Source organism: Mustela nigripes, chromosome X (assembly GCF_022355385.1).
Source record: "Mustela nigripes isolate SB6536 chromosome X, MUSNIG.SB6536, whole genome shotgun sequence".
NCBI lineage: Eukaryota > Metazoa > Chordata > Mammalia > Carnivora > Mustelidae > Mustela > Mustela nigripes.
Window position 1 is genome coordinate 98,484,922 of NC_081575.1, and position 9,198 is coordinate 98,494,119.

The window sequence follows — 9,198 nt, forward strand, 5'->3', positions numbered from 1 at the left end:
CCAATTGAACCACCCAGGTGTCCTGGTTACTTGTATTTTAATATAAATTTTAGAATTCTCTTGTTAAGTTTCACAAATTATAATGCTCGGATTTTAACTGGGTTGCTTTGAATTGATGTCTTTATAATACTAAGTCTTCTAAGCCAGGAATGTGGTATTATTTCTACTTTTATTTAGGTCATATTTAATTTCTCTAAGCAGTGTTTGTTACATTTTCAGTCTGCAAGTATCACACGTCTTTTGTCAGATTCTTTCATAGTTATTTTATATTTCTTGTGCCCCTGTAAAAGATATTTTTATAACTTCAGTTTCCAATTTTTCATTGCTACTATATAGAAATGTAATTATTTTCCGTACTGTTCTTATACTCTACAACTTACTGAACTCACTTATTAAAGTACCTTTTATGTTATTTCAGAAGATTTTTTTACATAGGAAAGTATATTATTTGTGAATAAAGACAGTTTTATTCTTCCCTTCCAATGTGGATGCCTTTTGCTTCTCTTACCTTCTTGCACTGGCTACAATGTCCAGTATAATTTTGAGCAGAATTGGTAAGGGGAAATATTCTTGCCTTGTTCCTGATGTTAAAGAGAAAGCATTCAGTCTTTCACCATTATGTATAAGGTTAGTTGCATTTTTTCATAGATGCCTTTTATGAGGTTATGAATGCTCCTTTCTATTCCTAGTTTGTTGAGAGTCTTTACTGATTACTTTTTTTAAAAAAAGATTTTATTTATTTGAGAGAGAGAAAGCACGTGGCAAGAGTGGGTGGAGGGGCTGAGGGACAGGGAGAAGCAGATTCCCTGCTAAGCAGGTAACCAGATGTGGGGCTCAATCCCAGGACCCTGGGTTCATGACCTAAGCTGACATGAAATGCTTAACCTATTGAGCCACCCAGTTGTCCCTTAACTGATTACTTTTTTTTTTTAAGATTTTATTTATTTATTTGACAGAGAGAGATTACAAGTAGGCAGAGAGGCAGGCAGAGAGAGAGAGGAGGAAGCAGGCTCCCTGCTGAGCAGAGAGCCCGATGCGGGACTCGATCCCAGGACCCTGAGATCATGACCTGAGCCGAAGGCAGCAGCTTAACCCACTGAGCCACCCAGGTGCCCCAAATGATTCTTTTTAATATTAAACCAGCCTTGTATTCCTGGGTGAACCTAACTTGATCATGATTTATTATCCTTCTTATATATTACTGGATTCAATTTTCTATGGCAATCACAGGGCTTAACTATTACGTTTCCTGTTTTTGGTGATTATTGTCCTTCATTGCTTAATGACCAATGTTTTGAAAACTGTTGTTTCATAACTTTGTTCCTGTAAATCCAGACCCTGTTACTCCATCTCGGCTAGAAACAGAAATCCAAATGATGGATTAACATAAACTCTAAAGGAATCATGGCAAAAATGGTCTCTTTTAGTCTGCAAATTAATCAAGGTGTATGTTTCCATACTAAGTCACAGCAGAGACTCAGGAACAGAATAAATGGAAATAAAAATCCAAGGCTCAGGAGACATCTTCAGGTTTGAGGAAGTTAGACTTTGATGATTGTTAACACTTCTATTTGAAAAATAAATATCTAAGGAAAGTAGAAATAGCTTCTCTTCTGTTGGTATTATTTACATTTCTTTTTTTAATGTCATATTAGTCACCATACAGTACATCATTAGTTTTTGGTGTAATGTTCCACGGTTCGTTAGTTGCATATAACACCCAGTGCTCATCCCAACATGTGCCCTCAATATCCACCACCTGGCTACCCTATCCTCCCACCCCATCTCCCCTCTGAAACCCTCAGATTGTTTGCCGGGGTCCATAGTCTCTCATGGTTCATCTCCTTCTGTGATTTTTCCCCCTTCAGTTTTCCCTCCCTTTGCCTGTTCTCCTCCGTGTTATTCCTTATGTTCCACTTATAAGTGAAACCACATGATAATTGTCTTTCTCTGCTTGACTTATTTCACTTAGCACAATCCCCTCCAGTCTATCCATGTCAAAGCAAATGGTGAGTACTCATCCTTTCTGATGGCTGAGTGATGTTCCATTGTATATGTGGACCACATCTTCCTTATCCATTCGTCTGTTGAAGGGCATCTCACCTCCTTCCACAGTTTGGCTATTGTGGACATTGCTGCTGTGAACATTGGGGTACATGTATTTCTTCTTTTCACTACATCTGTATCTTTGGGGTAAATACCCAGCAATGCAATTGCTAGGGTGTAGGGTAGCACCATTTTTAACATCTTGAGGAAGTCAAGGGTGGTATCGTATAGCTTAAAAGGCATTCAATATTCATGGAATTGCTCATCACAGAAATTCAACTTTTAAGATAAGTATACTTGTTACTGGTTGTTACATAAGCTCAAGAATAGTTCAACTTTGAGAATATATTCCAACTACTCCAATCTTTTCTTTTTTGAAAAGTTAAAAATCCCTTGGTTTTTTATTGCTGGTACCACTACCACAATTTACAAGGCAATATACCTGATGTAATGAAAAGAAAAAGAAAAAGACAAAGCTACAACAGATAAAAGACCTCAGGAATGTACATCTAATTGACACTACATTGCATTAAACAGTAGCTGCACTTTTTGCAAACTGTGGTTATGATAGCCCTGAACAAGAAGAGTTTCCTGTTTAAGCTGCAGTAACTTTTCTGACTATGGATCATCGTTCCTTTTGTGGCAGATATTTACAGTTCCTCTAATGCATTTGGGATGACTGTCTTAAAGTATCCTGAAGCTTTCCTGACAACTCCTCGCTCTCTCTCCTGCTAAGAACTGTAACCCTTTTCTTATGAAAAATTTTTAGAACCTTCTGCTACCATATGCACCAGATCCATAACCACCACCATAGGGACTGCCCGGGCTTCTTCCACCAAAACTGCCCCCCTTCACAGGTCCGTAATTGAATTGCTGTTGTCCACTATAATTTCCAAAATCATTATAGTTCCCACCACCACCATAGTTACCACCTCCAAAATTTCCTCCTTCATTGTAACCACCATATCCTCCACCACCACCTCCATATCCACATCCTTGGTTTCCATATCCTGGTCCACTACCACCATAGCCTCCTCTACTACTATAACCAGGACCACCACCATAGTTGCCACTATTACCTCCAAATCCATTTTATCCACCAGCACCTCCTCCATAACTACCTCTGCTGCCACTATCTCCACCACCATAGCCTCCTCTTCCACCAAAGTTTCCACCATGGCCAAAGTTACCACCACCTCCAAAGTTTTCTTTTCTTTTTTTTTTAAATATTTTATTTATTTATTTGACAGACAGAGATCACAAGTAGGCAGAGAGGCAGGCAGAGAGAGAAGTGGAAGCAGGCTCCCCGCTGAGCAGAGAGCCCGATGTGGGGCTCGATCCCAGGACCCTGGGATCATGACCTGAGCCGAAAGCAGAGGCTTTAATCCACTGAGCCACCCAGGCACCCCACCTCCAAAGTTTTCTTCACAACCCATGAAGTTGCCAGATCCACCTCCACAACCTCTTTGTGATCCAGCATACTGCAATTCTTGTTGAGAAAGCACCTTTTTCACTTCATAATTATGCCATTTTAATAGTGTGGTATTTCTGAACAACTATTTTATCAACTGTATTATGATGATGTATCAAAAGTTACAAAAGCAACTCCTCTCTTTTTTCCACTCTGTCTGTCTTCCATAACATTTATGGTTTCAATCTTGTCATACTTTTCAAAGTAGTCTCTCAAATTATATTCTTCTACATCTTCTTTAATACTACCAACAAAAATTTTCTTCACTGTTAGATGAGCACCGGGCTTTACAGAATCCTTGCTAGAAACAACTCTCTTTGGTTCCACTGCACGCCCATCAACCTTGTGTGGTTGATTGCTGCATCCACCTTTTCAACACAAGAGTAAGTCACAAAACCAAAACCCTTAGAACGTTTTGTTTGGGGGTCTCTCATCACCACACAATCTGTAAGTGTACCTCGTTTTTCAAAATGTTCTCTTAAACTACCATCTGTATTTTCAAAGCTCAAACCACCAATAAACAGTTTTTTCAACTGCTCTGGTTCCTTTGGATCATGGCCCTCCTCACCCTGGTGGCAGCAGTGATGGCTGGAGTTGGGCCAGGGCGACTGGGCAGTGGCTCTACCACCATTTTGAGACTGGGCTCACCTCTTTGAACTCAAGTTCAATATGGGACTGAGAGCCCAACTACTCCAATCTTTTTAAACTCCAAGGCAAAATTAAACCTCCCCAGCAAAAACTGTGGTTCCAGAAACATCTGATGTTTATAAACAGAAGCTTATGTGTGAAGACCATCTCTCCCTAATTTGTTAGCAGTTCAATATTGCACTAACAGACTAACTGGAATGATCTATAAGCTAGAACTTAATTGTGTTGGCCAATGTAGCTATAGAATCACTCTCCTCGAGTATTCATTTTCTTTTCCGAAGGATCTGAATTTAATTTCACTTTTTAATGATGTATTCATTAATTCACATAATGGTGCTTTTAAAAAGGTCTTGAGATACGGTCTCAGGATCTACGTGGAAGGCTCAGGTCCAGCAGGAAGAAGACACAGCCACAATAGCTTCCTTTAGATACATTCTTCTTATCTCTGCAGTAACTCACTTTCCCCAAAGTGAACTGAGCTTCCTCTGAGAAGGTTGTATAAACCCTTTTCACTTTCATCATACTTGACTGTTTTACTAGGCAAAGATCCAAGGGAAAGCTACCATCATAATTTTTTAAATTTAAATTTAATCTCCTTTGAATAGAATGAAATCTCAGCCACTGGAGCACATTAATTAATATGGCACTTTATACACATGACAGTTGGAGATCTCCTGCTTCACATTTTCCATCAATGAGCTTTCCATTTTTCCAAAATGTAGTATTTATGAAGCAGCTAAATTTCTCTGCTCAAAAAACCATTAATAGAATGACAGCATACTTTAAAGAGGTATTTACAAGATTGCGTACTTTGAGCTATGGTTTCAGATTGACCTAAATTAAAATCTTGGCTTTATTACTTAACAGCTGTGTAAGTGCTTCAGTTTCCTCATTTGTTCAGTTTATTTTTTCCCTGAAGATTTATTTACCCATTTAAGAGAGAGAGAGAGAGAGCAAGGAGGTGGAAGGAGAGGGAGGGAGAGACAGAGATTCTCCAACAGACTCCCCACTGAGTGTGGAGTACTATGTAAGGCTTGACCCCACAACCTCAATGTCATGACCTGACCTCAAATCAAGAGTTAGTCACTCAACTGACTGAGCCACCTAGGCGCCATCCCCCCGCCCATGCTTTTAGCTTAAATGCATTTTATTTGAAGATACCCTGACAAGTTTTTTTTTTTTCAAGATTTTATTTATTTATTTGACAGAGAGAGATCACAAGTAGGCAGAGAGGCAGGCAGAGAGAGAGGAGGAAGCAGGCTCCCTGCTGAGCTGAGAGCCCAATGCGGGGCTTGATCCCAGGACCCTTGGATCATGACCTGAGTCGAAGGCAGAGGCTTTAACCCACTGAGCCACCCAGGTGCCCCCTGACAAGTTTATTTTTTAATCTTTCTTTCTTTCTTTCTTTCTTTCTTTCTTTTTTTATAAATCACTCCACTTGAGATAAATCAAGGTCAAAATAAATGAAGAGATCAAGATGACATCAGTTCCATTTGTCTAAGTCCTGGTGTCATGTGGATGAAGAGCAGCAGTCAGCGATGACAACAGGTGATACATCCAAAGTCATAGCCAAATTCATTAACATTTTTCCATTTCCACACCATCCTTAAAGAAAATCCTGTGTGGGGTCCTGCCATCCTCAGAATAGTCCCACAGAGCAACCATGCCCTCTCGGTCCATGTTTTCATCAGGAAAGAACTGGTAGTTTTTGCAGTTAGCAAGGATGTGCTTGATGTGTTCTGCAGCCCCTGTCATAAAAGGTTTTACTCTTTCTGGCTGCTGTTCTTCAAGTTTGCCTTTGACTGATTTGATGTAATCTTTGATGTGCTTCTTGTAGGCTTCTTTGGTGCAGCTGGTTTCCGTAAGTGATGGTTCAGGACAGTATCACCACCAGCGGTGACTGGGTTTTCTGTACCTTCACTCTCGGGGCCTCATGTGGAGACGTTTCCACCAATGAGCAAGTCATCAGTGTTGCCCTCTGTCCTCCTGACCATCCTCCCCTCCACCTCCAGGCACAGCCCCTGTGTCATCTCCCAGATCTTGTAGATGGTGGACAACATCTCATCCTAGCGGATGAGGTCCCAGGAGATGATCACGATGGTGGTTGGAGATAAAGGGTGATGGTGCTAGCTTAGCAGAGCCGGGAACTCTGAGCAGACGTGGTGCAGCCAGAGCAGTGCTTGCAAGAGGTTGCGGAGGGTGAAAAGAAAGCTCAGTTTCCTCATTCTTAAAAATGGGATATGAAAAAAAAAAAGAAAAAAAATGGGATATGACTAGTATCTAACTCATGAGACCATAGAAATGAATAAATGGGTGCTCAGTTTTACAAGTTCATTATATATTTTGAATACTAAACTCTTATTTGATATGTCATTTGCAAATATCTTCTCCCATTCAGTTGTTTGCTGGTTATTTTTGGGATTTTGCTTTTGCTTTTGCTTTTGTTTTCCTTGCCTCAGGGGACCTATCTAGAAAAAAGTTGCTATAGCCAATGTCAGAGAAATTACTGTCTGTGTTCCCTTCTAGGATTTTTATAGTTTCAGGTCACACATTTAGGTCTTTAATCCATCTTGAGTTTATTTTGTGTATGGTATAAGAAAGTGGTTCAGTTTCATTCTTTTGCATGTTGCTCTCCAGTTTTCCCAACACCATTTGTTGAAGATACGTTTTCCTGATACCACATTTTCTTTATCTGTGTCATCCAGTGATGGACATTTAGGTTGTTTCCATGTCTTGGCTATTGTAAATAATGTTACAGTGAACATGAAGTTACATCTATCTTTTCAAATTAGTGATTTTTTATTTTTTTTTGATTTTTAAAAGATTTTATTTATTTGCCAGAGAGAGAGATCACAAGTAGACAGAGAGGCAGGTGGTGGTGGGGAGAACAGGCTCCCTGCTGAGCAGAGAGCCCAATGTGGGGCTCGATCCCAGGACCTTGAGATCATGACCTGAGCTGAAGGCAGAGGTTTAACCCACTGAGCCACCCAGGTGCTTTTTCAAAAAATGATTTTATTTATTTTTGTGAGAGAAAGAGGGAGCAGGAGCAGTGGGGAGGGGCAGAGGGAGAAGCAGAGTGAGCTGGACACAGGGCTCTATTCCAGGACCCTGAGCCAGAGGCAGATGCTTAACTGAGCCATCCAGGGGCCTCTAAATTAGCACTTTTTAAAAAAATATTTTATTCATTTATTTAACAGAGATCACAACTAGGCAGAGCAGCAGACAGAGAGAGGGGGAGAACAGGCTCCCTGCTGAGCAGAGAGCCTGATGCGGGACTTGATCCCAGGACCCTTGGACCATGACCTTAGCTGAAGGCAGAGGCTTAACCCTCTGAGCCAACCAGGTGCCCCTAAATTAGCACTTTTTAAAAAAGATTTATTTATTTATTTTAGGGGGAAGAGACAGAAGGAGAGGGAGAGAGAGTCTTAAGAAGACTCCACACTGAACACAGAGCCTGATATGGGGCATGATCTCACAACTCTGAGATCACGACCTGAGCAGAAATCAAGAGTTGTATCCTTAATAAATTGCCACCGAGGCACCCCTGTTTTGTTTTGTTTTCAGACAAATACCTAGAAGTATAATTGCTGGACCCTGTGGTAGTTCTATTTTTAATTTTCTGGGGAAACTCCATACTGTTTTCCATAGTGGTTGTACCAACTTATATTTCAACCAACTGTGTACAAGGAGTCCCTTTTTCCCACATCATTGTCTATACTTGTTTTTTCATCCTTTTGATAATAGTCAGGTATGAGATGCTGTCTCTTTGTGGTTTAGATTTCCATTTTGAATAACCCTTCTTTACCGTAGAAATCACTTACTTCCTCACTGAGCATATGAGGAGCCCAGAAAGATCTGTGTCACAAACTAGTATGTGATTGACATCCTTAAATTTTTTAGTGCACCAAAATTTACACAGAATATATTTACTTGAATGTGGCATTTACCCCCACAAGGATATGGGTCCAGAATTCTTCATGGGATTGGCGGCCTTTAAACTGTGTAGTACACTCAACTTTATATGCAGTAAATCTAATTTTATAAGGCCATCATTAACCTCCATACTGGCCATATAAAGAATCTTTCTAAGATTCATGGCAAAGACTGGAATGTGGCTCTCAGTCCTTGAATAGCACAGTATATCCAAGTGTAAGTGAAATAAGTATAAATTGATATGGCCATCACTTACCCCCACCTTAACATATGACAAGGCCATAAATAACCAGGGACTTTGACTAGTACTTCTTCAGTTGTATAGTGTACCCAAATGTACAAGGATACATTTATTGTCATGCGACCATTATCTATCCCCACACTGAGCATATGAAGAGATTAGAAAGATCCATGGCATAGACTGGGATCACCACTTCTGTTTTGCAGTGTACTTAAAATACATACATTTAAAATACACATCTAATTTCATGTGGCCAACACAAACTTCCACACTGAATATATGATAGATCTAGAAAGATTCATGAGATAGATTATAATATTAATAGAATCCCTTAAAGTGTGGAGTATGTTCACATTTACTTTTACGAGACTGTCACTAACTACACATTAACCACAGGAGGAGACCAGAAAGTTTCATGGTATACACAACATAAATGACACCAACTGAGTTGTGCACTGTAATTATCAGTATTTACCTCTATTTTGAGCATGTCAGGAATCAAGAAATAAACCTGGCATAGATTTTGATTTGAATGGCAACTTCTGGGTGTGCAGTATTCACAACTGAAGATGGAATAAGTCTTCTGTTATGGGGCCATTTTTACCTCCACAGTGAAGATATAAAGAGTCCAGAAAGATCTCTGGATTGCTTCTCAGCCTTTTGGCTAAGATGAAGTGCAGAAAAATCTGTGGAACAGAACAGAATGTGAATGCCCCCCTTAAGTTGTGCAGTGCACCCAGCTATATACAGAATGCCTACTTTCACGTAGCCATCACTTACCTTCATGTTCAGTACATTAAAAATCAAGAATTTTAAATTAACTATAGACTGTACAGGGATTAGTACCCCTGGATCTGTA

General features: G+C 39.9%; 2 pseudogenes; both read right to left on the minus strand.

Moving 5' to 3' along the window:
• Nucleotides 1-2,897: 2,897 nt before the first annotated feature.
• Nucleotides 2,898-4,687, minus strand: LOC132007187 (heterogeneous nuclear ribonucleoprotein A3-like; annotated as a pseudogene).
• Nucleotides 4,688-5,743: 1,056 nt separating this feature from the next.
• On the minus strand, nucleotides 5,744-6,255 carry LOC132007416 (translationally-controlled tumor protein-like; annotated as a pseudogene).
• Between the last annotated feature and the right edge of the window lie 2,943 nt (nucleotides 6,256-9,198).